Source organism: Xenopus laevis, chromosome 6L (genome assembly GCF_017654675.1).
Source record: "Xenopus laevis strain J_2021 chromosome 6L, Xenopus_laevis_v10.1, whole genome shotgun sequence".
Lineage (NCBI taxonomy): Eukaryota > Metazoa > Chordata > Amphibia > Anura > Pipidae > Xenopus > Xenopus laevis.
Window position 1 is genome coordinate 146,752,547 of NC_054381.1, and position 21,690 is coordinate 146,774,236.

Below are 21,690 nucleotides of genomic sequence, written 5' to 3' on the forward strand. Positions count from 1 at the left end.
ATCTGGATTAGTTATTTGTTAAGTTGTTTCGGGAGCTGCTGTGAAACAGTTGTTAAGGCATTGCGTGATTAGGCCACGCCCCCAATTGCATTTGCATTTTGATGCAAATCAGGTGCAAATTTGATCTAACAGATTGAGGACACTTTCAGACCACATGCTCAAAGCAGTATTTGCATCCAATTCACTGGACACAAGTCTGGTGCATCCATTGATGTAACCTGCTGTGGGAAACCTAGAGCTCAGACAGCTAAGTTGAACCAGGATACTCCACACTACTACGTCTTTGATTGGGAATAAGTGGTAGCTAGTGAAGGCAAGATTTGAGAGTCAAGATCTTGAGATTAACTGGTTCACCAGGATATCTGGAAACAGGGCAGACAGCAGATGTGGAGAAACCAAGCAGACCAATTTCAGCAACAGCAGAATCCAGGTAAAGGTCAAAGGTCAACAATACTAAGCAGAAAAGCAAACTCCAAGTTCAGGCCAAAGGTCAACAAGATATTCAGAAACACCAAGCAAGGTACCAAGGGTTGACTTCCGATGTGTCTCAAGACATGCAATATCATTTTGCATGACACACACCCTTACATCAGGGTACCTGCTGCTTAATTCCAGTGCTTCAGTTCCCTGTGCAACCAGTTTAACTAACAATAAGACCAGTAGCTCCAGGGTTCCTGAGCATAAATTGGGGCAACAGCCACTATTTATCATCATGCTCCTTCTCCAGCCATGAGGAGCACCTGCAATTGTGGGTGTGTGTCACCATCAGCACCCAGAATCCAGAACCAATGCTAGGCTCCCTGGTCTCAGTTCCGCCTTTAACAACCACCTTTCACCTCTGGAAGAGCCCTTGGCTAATCAGATGCCGCCAGGTCTTAATAAGAGAGGAGCCAAGCGAGGGTTCTGGATGATCAGAGGGGCACATTCGTTGAAACAAAGTCTTTTGGGCAGAAGATCACAGTTCAAGGAACAGACGAAATCGTAGTCAAACTGGCCGAGTTGGTGTGGGCAGAATTCAAGGGAAGTCAGACAGGTTCAAGGCAGGCAGGGGTCAAAACAGGAATCAGATATCAGTAAGATCAGAAATAGCACCCAGGAACTCTTAAAGATGAACCAACAACGGGCAATGATTACAATTACAAAGTCCCTTTAAATACTATTTGAACTTCGCGCCATTACGCGCTGACATCATCACACCAGGGTGAATGCGCCATAAAAACCAGAAGTGCACACTGCGCGCGCCCTAAGAATCCGGCATCTGAACAGAAGAGGAGCATTGTGGCGGGCATCCCCACCGACCCACTAGACCACCAGGATGAGTGACTGTTACAGTGTTTTTGTAAACGATCCGTTTAATGCTGCAAAGCAGATATGGCAAACAAAAGGACACAAATTCAACCTTTTGTCCAAGTAAAGCAGGGCATACATGTACTGACATAATTGCAGATGACTTGCAGATGACTTTATTTCACTTTGTTGCTCTTAGGGTGTTAATCTTGAGGATGAGGTTCAGGCCCCATAGTTAATTTTTTTAAAATCCCCACTCCATCCACTGCACTCTGGGATCCCCAGCAGATTTTCTCCCATCTCCCTTCATTGGATCTGCCCCTCTGGTTACTCCACAACTTTCAGTCTTTATTAAATGCTCCTCCATAAGGGTTCACAGTTAACCTTAAATTGACCCTTGTTTTATCTGTACAATATAAATGCATAATTTACAGCTGTAACCAGTATGTATAGATAGATGGAACTTCAGAAATATGTACCAAGCCATGAATAAATAAAAATATATGCATGTACAACAGCATTTATGTTGACAGCTTCACACATCCCGCTGATCATACATAATCAAATTCCAAGCCATCACCATGCACAGACTTTTCACATACAGATCCAATGTATATTATCAGCTTTAGGACCGCAAATGTCTATATGTGTTATTCACTTTACCACACCAGCCTCATTCTCTATATAGTATTAACTAACAAAAATAATTGATGATGATGATGATGCCTGACTGGTGTGTGACAGGTACCATTAGCAGAGTCAAAAGCCCCAAAGCATAACTGGTTTGCACGTCATTATGAGAACTCTGACCTCAATTTTTTTAACTTCCTAGCTTGGAGGCACAAAAAAATCATCAGAAATGTTAATGGATTTGACAGATCATGGTCAGGTTTTATGTTCGATGTCAGATCCCAATCACTTTTCCTGCATGGCTTTCATGTGCTCAGTGTCAGTAACTTTCTGTGTGACCATTACAGCTGACTTACTCAATGATGCCTGAAGAGGCAGTGCATTGATAAATATAGAGCAAAGTGCGGGCAGCTACATTTTACAAGCTATTTAACTGCATGACTATGTACAGATGTCCACCAAAACACACAAATAAGGAGAGCATTTATAAAGATACAACGTGAATACTGGAGCCACTAGTTTAGAATACATTCTGTATATAAAGCCTCTAGGTGCAATATTTATAAATGAGCTTATTCTAAGATCTTGGTGCAGTACATTGAAATGTATTAGAAGATATAAGTACAAATCTAGTAAAGTTGCATAGAAATTGGCATGGTTAGTAATAAGAACCTACATTTTTTTTTAAAAATTTTACTAGCTTTGGTAAATGCTATGAATTCTATGGATCGTATGTAAGAGTTGCTGCTCTGATTTACATGTTGACAGGTTCTTTACAAATATGGTTCTAACTGGAGCTGTAATATGTATACAAGTGTAGCGCTATAGTAAACTGACTTTACTTTAGTCAGTTCTAGCTACTTTCTGTGTGGGAATAATGCCACAAATGAGGCCCTCTCTCTCAGGGGTAAACCCTCACAGTGGGGTGGAGGCAGGGCCGCCATCAGAAATCGCAGGGTCCCATACGACAAAATTTCCTGGGCCCACCGCAAGCCCCACCTACAGGTCCACCCCCCACCAAACATTGGTGGCTAGGGTTCCCACATGTTTATAAAAAATAAAAAAACATTTGTGGTCAGGGCCCCCCATTAATAAAATATTTGTAGTCAGGGCCCACCCTTAAAAAAACATGTTGTCAGGGCCCCCCATAAAAAACATTTGTAGTCAGGGCCCCCCATAAAAAAATTGTGGTCAGGGCCCCCCCCATTAAAAAAATATTTCTGGTCAGGGCCCCCCTTTAAAAAAACATTTGTAGTCATGGCCCCCCATAAAAAAATTGTGTTCAGGGCCCCCCATTAAAAAAAAATTTGTGGACAGGGCTCCCCCATTGAAAAAAACATTTGTGAACAGGACTCCCCATAAAAAAACATTTGTGGTCAGGGCCCCCCTAAAAAAAATTGTGGCCAGGGACCCCCTTTAAAAAAACATTTGTAGTCAGGGCCCCCCATAAAAAATTGTGGTCAGGGCCCCCCATTAAAAAATATTGGTGGCTAGGACCCCACATGGTAAAAAAGAAAATTGGTGGCCAGGGCCCCCCTTAAACGTCCATGTAAAAAAAACTTGTCCCCCCCAGAAGTTTAAAAAAAAAATTGGTGCCCAGGGCCCCACCACACAACAGGGACCACAAAGGGTTACCTTTAGGGGGCCCTGCCATGTTGCACTTAATTGATTAGTGTGGCCCACTTGCTGTAAGTGAGCTGCCAACTACAGAATGGAGGAGGGGAGCACAGGTGGTTGCATCTTCTTCCCTTATTGGTCACAGAATTTCAAGTCCCGGTAAAGCTGCATGGTGATTGGATGAGCTGGAGGGGATGTTCAAAGCTCAGCTATCCAATCCCTCAGCAGCACAACCGGGACTTAAACTCTGTGACCAATAAGGGAAAGTAATGGAGAGGAGATTCCTCCCCGTGCTCCCGCCCTGCCTTCCTGAAGTTGGCAGCTCTCAGAAAGTAGGGGGGCCGGCTAATCAAGTAAGTGTGACGTGGCGGGGCCCCCCTTACCCTCGGGGCCCCCTACAACTCTCCCCCCTGTACCCCCCTGATGGCTGCCCTGGGTGGAGGCAGGGTGAAGTGCAACTGTAACCAGGTGCGATAGCACAATGATGGGCGCCAGTAGTTCTTTAACGATTAAACAATGAACTGTCTTTATTTACATAGCACATATCCACAATGGAGCTCAGAACAATCAGACAGCATAAAGGTAGCATTTACTCACAGTACCAGTATAGGCTGAATCTCTGCAGACCAGGGAATACACAGCAGAGAGAGGTTATATAGTTAAGCAGCTCAAGGCTCCAACGAGGATATTAGAGGGATTAAGATCCCAGGGTATTACTGACCCAGAGTAGGGACTAAAGTGTTGAGACTAGGGATGGTATGAATTCCCCTAGACTGCCACTAAAAGAGATCCTGAAAACTGGGCAATACCCCTCACAAACTGCAACTCTCCCTGCTGTGGGGAGTATGATAATTTTTGCTACTCCATGCCACAAAGGTTAAAAGTTCACTATGACAGCAATGCTATCTTGGTGCATAAATATCAGTGCTTATAAAAACACATACATTTCATAGTGATTCAAAAATTACACTAGTGGGGGTTATTTATTAATGTCCAAATGGCAAAAACTTAAAAAAGTTGCCAATTTCATGTAAAGACAAAGGGAGAAGTCCCAAAGATGTCCTAATTGTGGTTTTTGTGCATAAATATGAAAAAATTCTGAGTTTACGGGCGTCAAACCAAAAAATTCGTACAATTCAAATTTTTTCGTGATTTTATTGAGTCTTTTACCATACAGCCAATATTCTGAAAATGGATTGATAAATGCATGGAAAAAAATCTGTGTGGATTTGTTTGGACTATTTAATCAAAAATTATCAGACATTTTTGGACTTTGATAAATAATCCCCCCATGTATATATACATAAAGGTGTGTGTAGACTGCAAAATTTTGCTTGAGGGGGCCATGGGATATGACTTTCTGAAAATTCAGTTACATAAATAGGCACTTCAGACAAAATCATCATGAAACAAATAATCTAACATATATTCTAGAGACCTTGATGAATAGGACTTGAATGCTTGAATGCATTGCAAATACAGTAGTAATACTGGTCTGGTCTTTCTTCTGTTAAAATTGAATATTGAGGTCATGGCACATAGCTTATTTAGCTGGCGGAGAAATGATTCCACACTCATAAAACACGCAATAAAAAATAAAATAGGTGAACATATAAAAATATTTTAAAATTAATGATCAGCCTAAGACTGTGTGTCAGTAGAAGATAGGTAGCATATAAACCTGCCATACATGGATCTTTATTTATCTGGCTGAAAAAATATTTAAAAACGGGTCAGAAACTTTGTAGGACATGTTCAGGTTCTTAATGAAGAAATTACAGCAGCCACATCGTAATATTATTTTCAGAATATTAATTAAATGGAGACGTGCAACAAAGCCATGAAAAATATTTCATTTTTGTGAGCAGTCTGATTTGCTCGCAAGCTATTTTGCAATCCATGTGTTTTAAGAAGATTAGGAAGCAATCAACTACTGTATGTAACTGTCACATTCTCACTAATGATGTCTATGGAGCTCATCTGCCAATGTACACATGACCTACCTACCTACCTGATCATTATTGAATTCAGGGAGCAAGTACTGTGTCAGGTTGTCAAACTGTCCTTGTTTCAGCACTGGCCACTCATCCAGTAGATTGTTAACTATGAAAGTGTACTGGAAACCATCATGTATTAAGCAATGGAATCTTGTAATTAAATGTAGTTATCAAAAAGGAGTTGACCAACTGTTTCACTTTTGCAGACAACCTCCAACATTTCTATTTCTAGTACTAACACGTGCCTTTTAAATGATTAATCTATTCTGTGGTACAAGTGTGGGACCGGTTATCCAGAATGCTTGGTACCTGAGGTTTTTCGGATAATGGATCTTCATACCTTAAATCTACTAGAAAGTAATGTAAACATCAAATAAACAGAATAGATTGGTATTCCTTCCAATAAGGATTAACTTTATTTTAGCTTGGATTAAGTACACGGCACTGTTTTGTTATTACAGAGAAAAAAGAAATCAATTTGGATTATTTGGATAAAATTTAGTCTATGAGAGATGGCCTTTCCGTAATTCTGGATAATGGGTTTACAGATAATGGATCCCATACCTGTACCATCAAAGCTTCAGTAGATCAACTAAGAAAGCTCAGGAGAAGTGCAATGGAATTTGAAAAGTGTTTGGTTCTTAATAGTTTCTGAAATCCTTTTTTAATTAATGAATTAATTAAGACAATTGTACTTTATTCTCCCAGAGGATATAAATGCCCAATAATCTACTCTAAAAGAGCAACAGAAATAGATTGTGCATGAAGAGACAGATCTAGAGATGAACTATACACTATTTTAACTTGCTTTTTTACATGTCTTTCTGTGCATAGAATGTTCCATTTATGTATATTTAATTTACAGAACAGTGAGAGCTGACATATTGTTGATTAGCGATGGGCAAATTTCTCCTGTTTCGCTGAAAATATTTGCGAATTTCCTAATATGGCGTCAAAATATTTTTGACGGCGGTGACAATTCTGACGCTGGCGACAATTCCGATGCCGATTAAAGTCAATGCGTGCTGAGAATTGTCGCAGGCATCGGAATTGTTGCCAGCGTCAGAATTATCTAAAGCGAATTTATTCACCGGCAGCAAAACGCGGAAATTCGCCCATCACTATTGTTGATATTAATCAGTATTATCTTATAAGCTTATAGACTGCAATTGTAAAATTTTCTGTATAGGACCCAAAGGGTTAACTTTCATTACTGTTCAGGAAGCCCTGGGTCAGTAACCTTTGGCAAGGATGTTTCCCCATTGGCCCAAAGGTTTTACCAGTTTGGTTGCCCAGTGTATATAAAGCCAGAGGCCCTCAGATACAGATAGGCCTCAATATGTGAGGAGAAGAGATCAGATCCTACAGTCTTTAGTGAATCTGTGGTAGAAAAGATCCTACAAACAAGGTTATCTTGTCATAATACAACCCATGGTTAAAATGTAGTTAGGGGTAGCGGATTAAGTGTAGTTATGTGCTTCACCAAGGAGAAAATATTGAAGTTAGTATTTGTCAGGTAACATATGCTAAAGTAGGAATATTAGTGCGGTAGGGCTCAGGGTAGAGCATAGTTTTTGTCTTTGTCTTTGTCTTTGTGTCACGGTTGGCACACTAACTTCAGAACCGATGCTAAGCACCCTATTCTCGGCTCTTGCTTCCACTTTTAACAGCTGCCTTTCACCTCGGGAGGAGCCCTTGGCTAATCGGATGCCACCAGGTCTTATTAAGAGAGGTGCAAAGTGAGGAACTCTGAACAAGCAAAGGAGCACAACGGTAATGCAAAGGGCAGAAGGTCGTGGTACAAGGCGTAGACAGAAAACGAAGTCAGATCAGGCCGGGTCGTGCAGGCAGAGTACAAACGGAGTCAGGCAGGCAAGGGTCAAATCAGGAGATCAATCAGAAGTGATACGGAATAAGCGATGTCGGTTACCAGGCAAGAGTCAGGATACAGAAGTCAGAATCATCCAAAAACAGGCAGGGGTCACAACAGGAATCAGATCACAGAAGTTATACAGCACAGAGGCACAAGGAAACTCACGAGGAACAAATCCTATAACGGGCAAGGATTAACAAACAGGAATTCCCGTTTATACAGATTGAGTTTCGCGCCAATGCGCGCTGGTGTCATCATGCCAGCGCACCTGCCCCTTTAAATCTTGCAGAGGCGTGCCGTACGCGCCCTAAAGAACCGGCACCTGGGACACAGAGGAGTGGCGTGCCTGGCGTCCACATCACTAGTCAACCAGGGAGGTGAGTTGTTACGCTTAGTTTTTTATTCATTTTACTGGTGTTTATATGAACAATACATATTAGCAAGATCTTCTTACGTGGGTAAGCTCAAAGGAAGAGAATAGTTTTTTGGAGAACCACTAAATATTCAGTATGTTAAGACTACACCTGTGGTGAGATTGATTATTTAAGTGCCTGTTGTATGAGTATTACTTAATGTATTGCCTCAATCAAGACTACAAAGGAAGTGCCTTTTTGTTCAATAAAACTTTGCTTCATAGTAAGAGACCACTAATGCCTTTAATCTGTACTGTTACAGCATCTAAGTTGTGGTTTATATTACATTTCCACCAAACAAGCAAGGGCTTCACTGATATAGGTTTGAATGTAACCATTTACATATCCTAGAGATCATAGGTAGGTCATGACACTGTTCTTATATTTGTTGGAGAAATTGTGCATGTATCTGTAATTTGTACATGGTGTAGATGGTGTAGATTTGGGATCTCATTATGTATGATATGGCCACATTTAGTTGTTAAGCTATGTTGTGTTGTACATACATGTGTTATTATTTATTCATGCTTAGGTACATACTTCTGATGCATGGCTGAGCATAATGCATACATGTTGTAACTGTAACTGTAAATGAAGTTTAGTGCACCAGGTTAAAGAACCAACGCAAGATGCAGATTGCAGTTAATTTGGATTAAGGGCGCCCTCTATTTAATACTTGCTAAAGACCTGTAGTAAGTACAGAGTCTCCTGCATTTCCTATTTACACATATGAATGGCACAGCTGTAAAAGGCAGGCAGCACTAAATTCAGAGAAAGGCACAACTCTTCTATTCTGCCTCTGTTGTAGAAGAACAAAGAACTGTGCCTTAGAATACAACCCATGAGGCAATATTCAAAAAACAGGGCAATGTGGTTGTATATTGATCTAAAAGGAGGCCTAAGGGATGAAAGCAGTTTTAAAAACTCAAAACATTTTTTTATAAAACAAAGGAACCTATACCATATTTCACTAAAACAACCTTGTAATTGTTCTAGGGTTGCTAGTGTATAAAGCATTCATTTCCTGCATATTTGCTTTTCTTCTCAGTTGATGCTGCCATTTTGTTGATATTAAACACTGGTAGACCACAGTTGTAGCACGTCATTTATAGTTGATAAGTGATAAATTCAATGGATTTGTGATGAAATTCCGCATTTACATCTGCGTTTGGTTTTTTTTTTGTTATTTTGCAGAACTGGGGCAAAAATATGCCACAAAAAATAAGTTGCCAAGACAAAAATGTCACCAAGACAAAAAAAACGTCCCCATAAGAAAAAGTGCAGATTGACCTAAATGCATTTGGACAAAAAAGTTGCCATAAGAAAAAATGCCCATTGACTATAATGCATTTGGACAAAAAAGTTGCAGAGACAAAAAAAAGTCACAACAAGAAATTTTTTGGCGAAGCAAAATGGGACAGATTCACTCATCACTAATTATGATACTGGTCTTATATTGTTTGAAGAATTTTCACAGTAAGGTCAGTATTAAGTCTATACTGAAAACTCGTTAATTACAGTATGCATGCATGAAATAAGTACTCTCCTGTGAACATTATTCCCTCTAACTGTATACTTTAATATTCAAGCAAAATCCTTTGTGATGAATCATGCTTGGTATGCAACACTGTGTTGCTTTTCCACCACACTTCACAAAACAGCATTTTTTCTCAACATAAAACCATGATCATATTGTTGATGGTTTTGTAGAGTGTTTTCAGAATTTTCTCAGAAATAGGACTATTTAGACTTATAATGGATATCAAGATTCAGGCTTCAAGCTTAGAGCACAATCTAAAGTAGTATTTACATGAACGACAAGTGGAACAATTGGTCAAATCTTTAACACAGGAGATTTCAATTACTCTGAAATGCACTAGTGTAATAGATCGGCCCAGTTTAGTAGCTTACTACTTGCTCAGTGCAACCCATACAACTCATGTCTTACCAGCATATATAATACCTGTATGATCTTACGGCGTTATTTGTAATATTTTAGTGCATTTTTCCTCCTAAAGGAGAAGGAAAGCTACCAAAGCAGTTTATTGCCAAAAGATAAGCGACAATAGTGCAAGCTATAAGACTATATTTATTCTGCAAAATGTGTTACCATACCTGAGCTAACAGCTCTAGAATCTCTCTCTGTTTCTTTAGGATAGCAGTTGCCATATTAGCTTGGTGTGACATCACTTCCTGTCTGATTCTCTCCCTGCTCACTCATAGCTCTGGGTTCAGATTACAGCAGAGAGGGGAGGAGGGAGGGGGAGAGAGGAACATACTGAGCATGCTCAAGCCCTAGCACTGGAGGTTTAAGCTGAAAACAGGAAGTCTGATACAGAAGCCCATTTGTACACAATAGAAGGAAAGAAATGCTGTGGTTCTTTTGGCACAAGACTCAGAGCAGCATTACTTTAGAGGTTTACAGGTGTATTTATATAGACCTTTCTGATAAAATAACTTGATTTTAGCCTTTCCTTCTCCTTTAATCCTTAAAGGTACGCGTTTCACTGCAGTACTATGAAGAAAACCCTCTCTTTTTTAGATGTATATACTGTACATACTGGTGCTCATTTATAAACTTTAGTATGTCATGCAAATATACTAGAAAAATGGAGGCTTCTTATACAGATGCAGCTACTTTGTTTTGTGTGTTTGACACAGAATAACTAAACACAAATATCCCATTTATCTAATTTAATACAGAAAACTGTGACACAACATCCCATCTAATTAAAGCATTCACCATTGTGAACAATGGTGCTTTAGTATGCTAATGAAAAGGTTAAATGCATTAAATGAGTTAAGATGACTTTAGATAACACTGTTTCTTCAATGAACCCTGAGTCATGACGCATGGGTCATCACGTTATTTGACCAGGTACAAATCTAGGACTTTTATTACATTCCACCAAATTTTTTTTAACACTTTCAGTGCCCATGGATTTTTAAAATTCATTAGAATCAAATAACAGGCATTTTTTGACATTTTCTTCTCTTTCGCGGATATTTTCCGAGTGGATATTTAGTCTACCTAAGAAAACCTTTCAGAGAGAGAAAAAAGGACATACAGCATGTTTTTCAAGTATTGATAAAAGTCTAGAATAAGATCCGAAACATTGATTTGCTTTTTACCAATAAAGAAAGACCCTGGAATGTGTTGTAGAATTTGGTTTAATTTATAATATGCATTCCACACCAGGCAGATTTCTAAATTGGAGCATTTGACACTTTTTAAACAATGTATATGATTTTATGGTTTGAAAAGATCAAAAGCTAGTACAAGACCACATTTTTTAAAAAAAATAATCACCAGATATAAGAATAATTTATACTGCAAGGCCAAAAATGCCCCACAAATTAAGTTAACCCCAGTTAACCTATTATTTTTATATTGTACGTATTGTGACAAATTTAAAATGAGAAAACTGTTTTTCTTTTTATCACAAAAGTATGCGGCATGGATATAAATGTTGATGGCTGCTGAAAAATAAGTACACTGCTTGCTTTTTGTGTGTTATAAAAGCCCCTGATGGTAAATCAATCACATAAGAATATATTTTTCTAAGGTGTAAGGTACACATTCTCACAATTTTAAAATTAAAAAAAATATATTTTTATTATAAACTGGGAAACTGCAAAGCTTTGCTTAATCTAATAATTTTTATAACATTTCTTAATATTGACACAATACTTGCAAGTTACAGCATCTTAACACTAATTTTTACAAATGTGAATACCAGCAGTCTTCTGAATAGTTTAATTTACAACAGTGCTGTACAACCTTTGTGGTACGGAGTACTGGAATTTTTCAGGCCTATGTGGTGAAGGGCTAATAATGTAAACCAGTGTTGACCACTCGCTGTTTTTTTAAACCACACCCACTTTAACACACAGCCATGTTATTACAAGAACTTGTAACACCATATCCACATAAATGGTGGTAGCACACAAAAAAAAAACAAATTGTTTGTGCTCACTGCAGGGATATCACTCATGTGAGAGATTTAAAATGTAAAACAAACCTTTAAATCTATATGCCTACTCCTCCACTGCAGATAACACAGTGCCCCCCAGCACATGATTAACTTAAGAGCCCTGACAACAATTTCCAAATTCTAACAAACCCCCGAAACAAATCCTACCAGGCTCACATCCCACAGGTAGCGTAGAGCAGGCAGAGTATGGCGCACACAGGGAGCATAGGGCAGGCAGAGTATGGCACATGGGAAGCATAGAGCAAGCACAGTATCACACACAAAAGTTGCATAAGGCAGGCAGAGTATGGCACACACAAGGGGCATAGGGCAGTCACAGTATGGCACACCAGGAGCATAGGGCAGGCAGAGTATGTACATACAGGGAGCATAGGGCAGGCACAGTATGGCACAAGGGAAGCATAGAGCAAGCACAGTATCACACACAAAAGTTGCATAAGGCAGGCAGAGTATGGCACACACAAAAGTTGCAGAGTATGGCACACACAAGGAGCATAGGGAAGGCAGAATACAGCAGGAGACCGGGAAACCTATCAAGACCACTCTAAGATGAACAGTTCATAATGTGCTACATACAATGACACAATGATGGTGCCCTGCCAGCAGTTCATATGAGGTGTTAACAGATGAACAGATGAGGTATGTATATACAGGTCTTTAGGGGTGTGAACAATAGAGATGTTGGAGGTGTGAACAATGCAGATAGTATTACAGGTGTGAACAATGCAGGGGGGTTATAGGTGGGAACAATGCAAGGTGGGTTAAAAATTTTAATAATGCAGGGGGATTGCAAGTGTGAACAATACCAGAATTTGAGGTATAAACAGTGCAGGCATCAATTAATCTCTGATACCTTGTAAATCTTACACAAGGTAAGCAGACACAGCAGGCAGACTTTCATGTGGGGAGCACACAAGGGGGTTCCGGCCCACGGGCCACCTGTTGGACAGCACTGATTTACAATATGTTTTAAAATTACCATAATTTGTGCCATGTAAATCTTACTAGAAAACCCAAGTAATGCAGAAAATGCAGAATGCAATAACATCACTAACAATAAATTAGATGGTGGTATCCACAAGGATGTCATGAAGTGAACTGCTGTTTTGGCACCTCTCCCTGGAAGGTTTCATAACACCTCAAAGCTCCAATCATGCAAATATAATCAACACCTAACTTCATGACATTTTTGCGGATTATGATGAACAGATTATGCTGATTGGAGAAACATTCCAGAGCATACATACTCAAAAACAGATTTTATTTACAAGTTATTCTGAATTGAGAACGCCAATTGGATGACTGGTGAAACGTCTTCAAGGAAAAAAACACAGCAATCCAGTTGATTTTAATTATTTCTACAGATATACCATGACCTGGATAAATGCGCATCTTCACACATCTTCCTTTTTAATGACATAAGGACCCAACAATATTCAAAGGCATAATTAACACAAGGACCTACAGATGAAGCCACTTGGATTTGTGAGTTAAATGCGTCATGACTCAGAGTTAATTGAAGAAACTGTGTTATCTAAAGTCATCTTAACTCATTTAATGCATTTAACCTTTTCATTAGCATACCAAAGCACCATTGTTCACAATGGTGAATGCTTTAATTAGATGGGATGTTGTGACACAGTTTTCTGTGTTAAATGAGATAAATGGGATATCTGTGTTTAGTTATTCTGTGTCAAACAGACAAACCAAAGTGGCTGCATCTGTAGAAGCTCAACATCTTGTGGATGAGAACAGTTAATGATCTTGCACTTGTCTGGCTATAACATTGGCGATATTGAGCAGATGTCGGAATTAAAATCTACAATGCAATGCCACTGCTTTTTCATATACACTGTGCAGAGTGGAAATTTGGGAAAATAAACTGTGAAAGATGGAACCCTGCTATTATTTCCATATCAGTTCCTTGTGTCCTAAAGCAATTCATTTATCTCCCTAAGCCTAAGGCAATGAATATAAGCTATAGAATGCTAAACCAGTACCTGAAAGATTGGGTGTACATTACATTATAAACCTAGTTGAATTTTTTATGAGGATACAACAATACAATACTATAAATATAAGGTATTTTAGAAATTCTAATACTATATACATTTTACATGTGGTCCAAACATAAAACTTTTTTCTGTATCAAGAATATGTTGCAAGTCAGATTGGTAAATTACAAATTAAAATGTTAACAGCCTCTTATATAAATAAAAAATAAAATATAATAGTTGTGCTGACTGCTGCATAAAGTTGCCATTCAAGCTGCAGTTTGAATTGTTTTTATAAAAATCTAAAACCCCAACCGCTGCATAAAAGAGATAAGAGTGGGTATTTGACCTTTTTATTTTTCTTTTTTCCTTTGCTTCTATAACTCTGGACCACACATTATTTGGAAAATCCATTTGTGTGTAGGAGAAAAATGGCTGATGAAAATGCTGAGATTGGTAAGAAATAAAACTGCACAAACATTAATCATGCCTTTTCATCATGAAATTGAATATATGATTTTCAGCAGTGTCAACCCCTTCACTTTGTTATATAATCCAACAAAAAAAAAAAAAAACACTTCAAGGTAAAACTCTCTAGAGTGCTCAACTACTCAAAACTGAAGTTCTATTGACCACAGTCAAGATGAATCTACTAACCCACAGTATTTATTTTACAGTCCTTTACTTACATTGAACTAACATTAAATTAATATTTAAGGATTAGCTAAAATAGTTATTCTGATGTCACTTCCATAGAGCCTAATACCAACAATAGTCACAGTATGCCTTAATACTTCAATGATTCAGGAAACCCCTAGGAAATAAATGCGGAAAGCACAATGTTTGTACATGAAATAATATGCAAACTAGTATTAGCTACAGAGCTTTGAGCTGCATTAAAAGGGGTATAGATTTGTGAAAGGAGAGGGTTATTCTTCCAGAATTTTGGTAAGACCCCCTAGATCTAGAATGTGCCTTGCTTAGGTTTCCAGTGTTCAAAAGAGATTATTAAATGAGAGAGTCTAAAGAATGGTAAATAAGCTGGTAAAAGCTATGGCATGTCTTAGTTATGATGAAGAAAGCATGGCCGTATGGATATCCCACTACATCAGTAGCTCAGGTTTGTATATTATTCCTTTTAACAGACCTACAAACATCTATGGGGTCATTGATCAACATTTAGAGGCACATTTATCAAAGACCGAATTTCGAATTCATGTGAGTTTTTTTTAAATTTCCCTAAACTCCCATAAATGTGAAATTCGACCAATCAAAATTAATTAATAAAATCGAATTTTTAAAACTCGGACGAACTTAAATGAAAAATGAACAGAAACTAAGTCGATAAAACTTGATTCTAGTTTTTTTCTCTGAAAAAAACTTAAACGTCATGAAGGCTGCAAACATCTCCAAATTGATCCCTGGACCTCTCCCATTGACTTAAACAGCAATTTGACAGGGTTTAGGTGGCAAATAGTCAAATTCTTAAAGGGACAGAGTATGATAAATCTCTAAAATTGAATTTGAATTCTTTAAAAAACTCAAATGGAGTTTAGAAAACTCCCTAGTCAAATTTGACAGCTTTAACCATAAAAAAAAATTAAATTCTAATTCAAATTTTTAAATTGACCCTTGATAAAACTGCCCCTAAAATTTGAGTTCTAGTGAATTGTAGGTTTTTTTGTTATAAAAATCAGAAATTCAACATTTGAGTTTCCGAAACTTACATTTTCAAAATGTATAAAGTGCAAAAGAGTGCAAAAGAGTTTATGTAGAATTAAATTGGAGCTGAATTAAAATTCAAGCATTTTTTAATTTGAGCTTTTTTAACCTGCATTCAAGTTTTTATGTGATCAAGTTTTTGGAATTTAAGGTTTTTAATAAATAAGCACATAGTAAAAAAAAAATTTAAATCAGAAGAAAATTCAAAAACTAGATTATCAACTAGATTACTGGTAAATATGTCACTCCATGTAATTTCATAATTGTGAACCAGAGGGAAATTCTTTTGCTCTCTATTCAGCTCTTTGGGAGTTTTAAAGACCTATTCATGAACGGGTGAAAGTGAGAGTTCACCCATTGATAAATGCACTCTTAAAAAGTCCATAGAACTGAATAGAGAGCAGAAGAATTTCACTCTGGCAGACTGTTGTGAGCTCTAAAAAGTTAGAGTTTACCATTTTTATAAATATGCTTCTAAAATCCCATAAGTATGAATAGAAAGTGGGTGAGGTTCTCTGCTATGATCTGTAATTTTACAATTTGATAAATCTACCCTTGTTCATCTGGCTATATACTGATGGACGTCTGTGGCTTTAACATGAAGTCAGGTCTGATATGTCAATCAAAGCCCATGTTTTTATCATTTCTTTTAAATAGATAAAATACCCCTCACTAATTCTCTTTTCGATTAACTGGAAAATGTCATTTAATTTCATTTAAAACAGATTTTTTTTTAAGATGTTTTACACATTTTCCTATATTTTACACATTTTCCTATTTTCCCTTATGAGTCTGTTCTAATTGGTTAATATGGACTAAATATTAGGGAATATGAGAGGACTTGATACAAGTTTAAAAGCATAGCTAGATTTTTTTCAGACTTTCAGGGTCAAATTGACTGCAAATAAAGCAATCAAAAATTACTTTCATAAAATTTGACAATTAACATGTTTTAAAGAGAAACCTACTTCAGCCATTTATAGGAAAAACTGTAAAAATTAGCATTTAGAATTGGAATAGGTGGGTAAGGGTTCCTCCAGCAATTTTTTGGTTGTACTGCATACAGTATAGCCGTTGCTTCTGGAACTTAGTATTTCCTTTGTTTCCATAGCAGTATGTTACAAACACCAGTGTTAAGCAGAGTTGCTGATGTAGTGTCTATTTATAATTTGCATTTGAGATATTTATATACTTACATATGGTTTCTCCAGCTGTGAGAAAATATTTGAAACTACTGTGGTTTGTTGCTTTTGGTACTACAATGTGTATGTTAGCTTGTGTGAGCTAACTTCATGCATTTGAAAGTATAAATTGATGCATCAGTTCCGCTTTTATCACTGAATAAATGTCCCATGCAGACAACACATACCACTACTGGGTCTCTTTTATGTGTTAACAAAGGTCACTTTTAGGACTATAAAAATAATATCAAAATGGGCAGCATTCATTCAATTTAAAACTACAATTTGCTAATGTGGTTGAAATAGTGGCCCTTACATGTGAGTGAAAAATTTCCCCCTTACAAAACCTTAAGTTTCTTTCATATAGCATACCATTTTTAGAGAGTAACATCATTAAAACGCAAAATGTATTGAGTGGTGTAGTGTGAAGTAATTTCCAGACATGGATTCACAAAAAAGTCCCACATTTTGCCATCTGCCATCTTAGGGTACAGAGCCCCAAGCTTGACCAGGATGGTCTAACACTTGGAGACAGTGGAGATATTTGACAGAAGCTGCCTGTGGATAGATTCTATTAAAAAGGGATTTGTTATGCTTGCACTGCGGATTGTGCTGGGAGCTGTGCCCTGAAGAGTTAGAGCAGGCTTTGTGTGCTTGGCTTGAGGATGTGGAGATTCTGTGGGTGCCTGTACCAGCTCTGTATGGGCCCCCAGTGTGCTTGCCTGAGGAAGGGTATTGAAAGGCTCTATCGTGTGTCCCCTGTGTGAGGTAAGGTATTGTCCTTGTGCCTGCTATGTGGGAACAACTACCTCTGTCCATTAGGAGAGGTATTTGGGCAGGTAGTGCTACCTGGGGAAAGTTAAGAGCTCTTGGGGAAAAGGGACTTTGATGCTCTTTGTCCACCCTGAGTGGCATGTGGGACTTTGCCTGGTGGACTACCACATGGGTTTTCCAGGGCTCAAGGTGTTATTGATTAATATTGTGTATTTGCATTTTTCTTCTCTACCCATTTATATAAACGTTTATTTGATTTACTACAATGGTGTGGTTAATTATTGTTTTCCAGTGAGGCCGCCCATAGGGGCATCCCTGGAACTCACTAGGTGGAGGAACTGCCATCGAGAGGAATTTCCTGTACCCTTTCATTTAGGGGATTTAGGATATTAATGGAGGAAGTAATAGCTCTGGGGTTCCTCTCAATAGGCACAGCAGCACTTCCAAGTGGGAGGCAGAAAGGACTTAGTAGTACTGAGCACACTCAGTACTACTACTTTAGGTTGAAAGAATACATTTTGACGCAAATACCTAATGAATAAAATTTTACGTGCAATTGACTGTGGGGATAAATCACAGTGGGCAACATGCGCTTTTTCTAGCAGTTAGTTGCTCCTAAAACCACATTTATACTTGCATCACAAAGCACTTCACCGGTGCTCAGCCCATGCTGCCTTCCATTCCAAACCGAGCTACTGCCACCATTGAGCCATGCCATAGTTTCAAGGTTTCTTCAGTACCCTGCATCAACCAGCACAGTTCAGTTGTGTTAAAAGAATCAAGAGTACGTCATCCACTTGCACACTGGAAATTACACCGGGCAGACTTGGAATATATTCAGTACAACTGCTGCCGTTTTGCGTCTGTTATAGCGAATTGAATGCAGTAGGTGCAAGAGAATCACCCACTTCCATCAGCAACAATGGCAGAATTCTGGGGGGGAAATGGTAAATTGTCAGAAAAAAAAAACCATGGTGATGCACTTAAAATTGCATTTTGCCAACTGAGCCCTAACATGCTATATCCACTACCAATTGCAGCACTTCTATTTATGTACACAAATTACCCACCCAATTCTACAACTGAATTGAATGAATATAAACCATATATTTAGTTATATTATGCCTGTAAGAGTTGACCAAAAAGCAAAAGGAAAAAATATATTTTTAGATATCAGTAGGGCAAGATGTCAACCAATCAGTTTTGACTGTTTTACTGAAGGCAGAATACTGAAACAAATTTCTAATTTGTTACTGTGGGTTTCTACCCTGATGCAAATTTGTATTGCTGCTAAATCTGACTAGTGGGCTTTCGAAAGTAATGTGAAAGGGAAATGGAGTTCCCTCTTTAAGAGAAATAATTTTAGATTATTTTTATTTGATAATTTTTCAAGAAGGAAGCAAGGCATTGTAACCTAGAATTGATTGTGTTACAGTATTGTCAGGTTTGATAAGAAAGCTGAGGAAAGGAACCTGGTGAAGAACATGAGGTGTTGATCTAAGATTCTACTGTAAAATGTGTTTGGGTATTGTCAAGTTATTCAGTCCAGTCAACATAAAACTAATTATTATCATTTTAAAGACCTGCCAACTCAGTTTTCAATGTGGCTTTTTTCTCCCTGCTCTTTAATCAACTTTATATTGGTTTGCTATCAGTGTAATTTTACCAGAGGCACCAATGGAAATAGAACAAGACGTGCAGAAGGGATAAACCTACTTTTCAAAAAAGGTTGCCAGATTGTTTCTGACATGTAAAATGATCCAGAACTGCACCTAATTTCAAATAGAATTTCTCTGCATACGGATTGGTCCCCATTTATTATCCTTCCCACTGTTAAGTGAAAAAAATCTTTGAAGAAGAATATCTTAACTCCATAGAGAATATCTTGAGATTTTTTTGCAAAAAATTTTTTAGATCTAAATTATTTTTATATTGCTCCTCCATCTGTTCATCTAAGAAGGTGTTATAGTTTCAGTCTGCAATTCTAGTCGTGGCTTAGTTATCTTTGCCTCATTTTGACAATTCCCTTCCTTATAACTACCCTTGGTCCGCCTAATGGGTTATAATGCCCTCTCAAGAAGAAAGAAGTGTGTTAGACAAGGATTCCACATTACATCACAGATGGTATGGTCAATTGGGCAGGTCTGTAAATAAAAGTCTCCATAACAGAGGCAACTTCCTTAGTTTTCTTACAAGTAATATGGATAACAATAAGTAAAGTCTAAGAAGCACAATCTCTTGTGATTTCAGAAAATGCTAATGCAGTGAATGCCTAAACGCATTTATAGCCTAATATAGGAAATTGAATTTATATTTTGCAGTAATTCTAAATACAATTCATACTACTACATCAAGATCATTTGCAACAGTATGAGAATGCTACTACTGTATGGCTTGTTTAATTATAGCTCCCATTATTTGCAGACTACTGATGGCAGAATTGTCATCATCATATTTGTTGTGATCAGTGGTGTATCAATAGAGGAAGCAGAAACTGCAGTTGTGTGCGTGGGGGGGGCAGGTCTGGAGGTGTGCTTCCTCTTTACTTGTCCTTTCCTCACTGGGAGTGGTGGTGGCAAGCAATACTAACTCACTAGCAAGCCAGCGGGGGAAGAGGGATCGAGTGCGAAGGGGGATCGTGTGGCGAAAAAACAGAGCCGGTGGGGGAGGGAGGTCCACAGGTAGTTGTTGTGGTGAGTCTGGGTCCCTCTGAAGATTTTTTTTTTTGCTGGGAGGGGCAGTGCTTTGTACTTATGCCACTGGTTAAGTACGTAACAGAAATTTAATAAAATTAAATTCAATTAAGAAATGTCTGAATGTATTACCAGCACTAGATGGCAATATTCTATAGCATACAAAATGCTTCAGTCAGTATTAAAAGTAACATAGGGATTAACTGACAAGTAAGGGATTTAAGGAGAAAGTAATATACAATTTAACTAAACAGAATGATGACATTTGGAAATGGTGCCCTACAATAGGCTTAACTCAAGACACATTGGCCATTTAAGAGCTCCTGGATTATAGGGTTAAGTCATGTGTTTAAACAACTTCAAATCATACAAGTATACCAGCAGAATGAAGTGGAGACAAGCATCTTTAAAATGCTGGTCCCAACCAATACCTAAATGAACCATTATTTAGGGGATTTTAATAGAGGCCTAATGGCTTTGGAAGGTAAAAATGGTTGTAAGAGAGAGAAACAATAAATTGTGTGAAAGTGAGAAAGGCTAGCCTTTTTCGGTTATATATATATATATATATATATTTATTTATTTTTTTTAATTTGACAATGTTAACGTACACATTTGGCTCACCATTGAGCTACATGACCATTTATTTTACAATGAGATGAATGGTGCTCGTCTAAAACTTGTTGATGCTCTGTGTTGAGATAAAGTTCACCAGATCTATACATTCTTCTTGGAAATGTAAGATGGAGAAAGCCTTATTTAGACATTTAGCCTACATTACTTACCAGATCACTCCATTTAAATAGACCATTATTCCAGATGTATGTGGAGTCCCTTGTTCTGTCGCTATTGTTTATAATGTTATTTCTGAACTGCTACAGTATTTAAATACTTCTGGAGCCATGATACTTCTACTGAAGGAACACTCACCATCTACATTTCCAAGCCATACACAAGGCACCTTATGTGTTTCACTTTGTGTGTATAGCCTGGCAATGGATCTACAACAAAAAAACCACAGCAAAAAAAAAAAATTGTGCATAAAAATGCAGTGAAAAATGCCAATTGACTCCAATGCTTTTTGCGTGAAAAACAACAGCAAAGAAACACCCTTTGACGTTACTATGTTTGTTTCAAAATTTTTCATGACAGATTTGGCTGACCATACATTTTGGAAACAGGAGCCTTGGTCTTATTGACCTTTATTAGGAAAGTGAAATACAACTAATTTTAAAGTGCATACAAAATAAAGATTTTGTTGAATTGCATTGGTATTTTAAACCCCTTTAAATTGGTGTTGAGAACCTTCAGAGCAGACATTCACTCTCTGAGATAGGTCTTTCTCTGCAGATGTTATTCATACAGTAATTATCAATTAATACACTTTCCATTTTTGAAGATTCAGACTTGTACTACAAGCTACTGTATCTTTCATTACCCTGTTTTCCCTCCCTTGCAAAAAACCCTTTCATTTCCTTTCTAAAGGTATCTAATGTATCAGCCAGCACGACCGA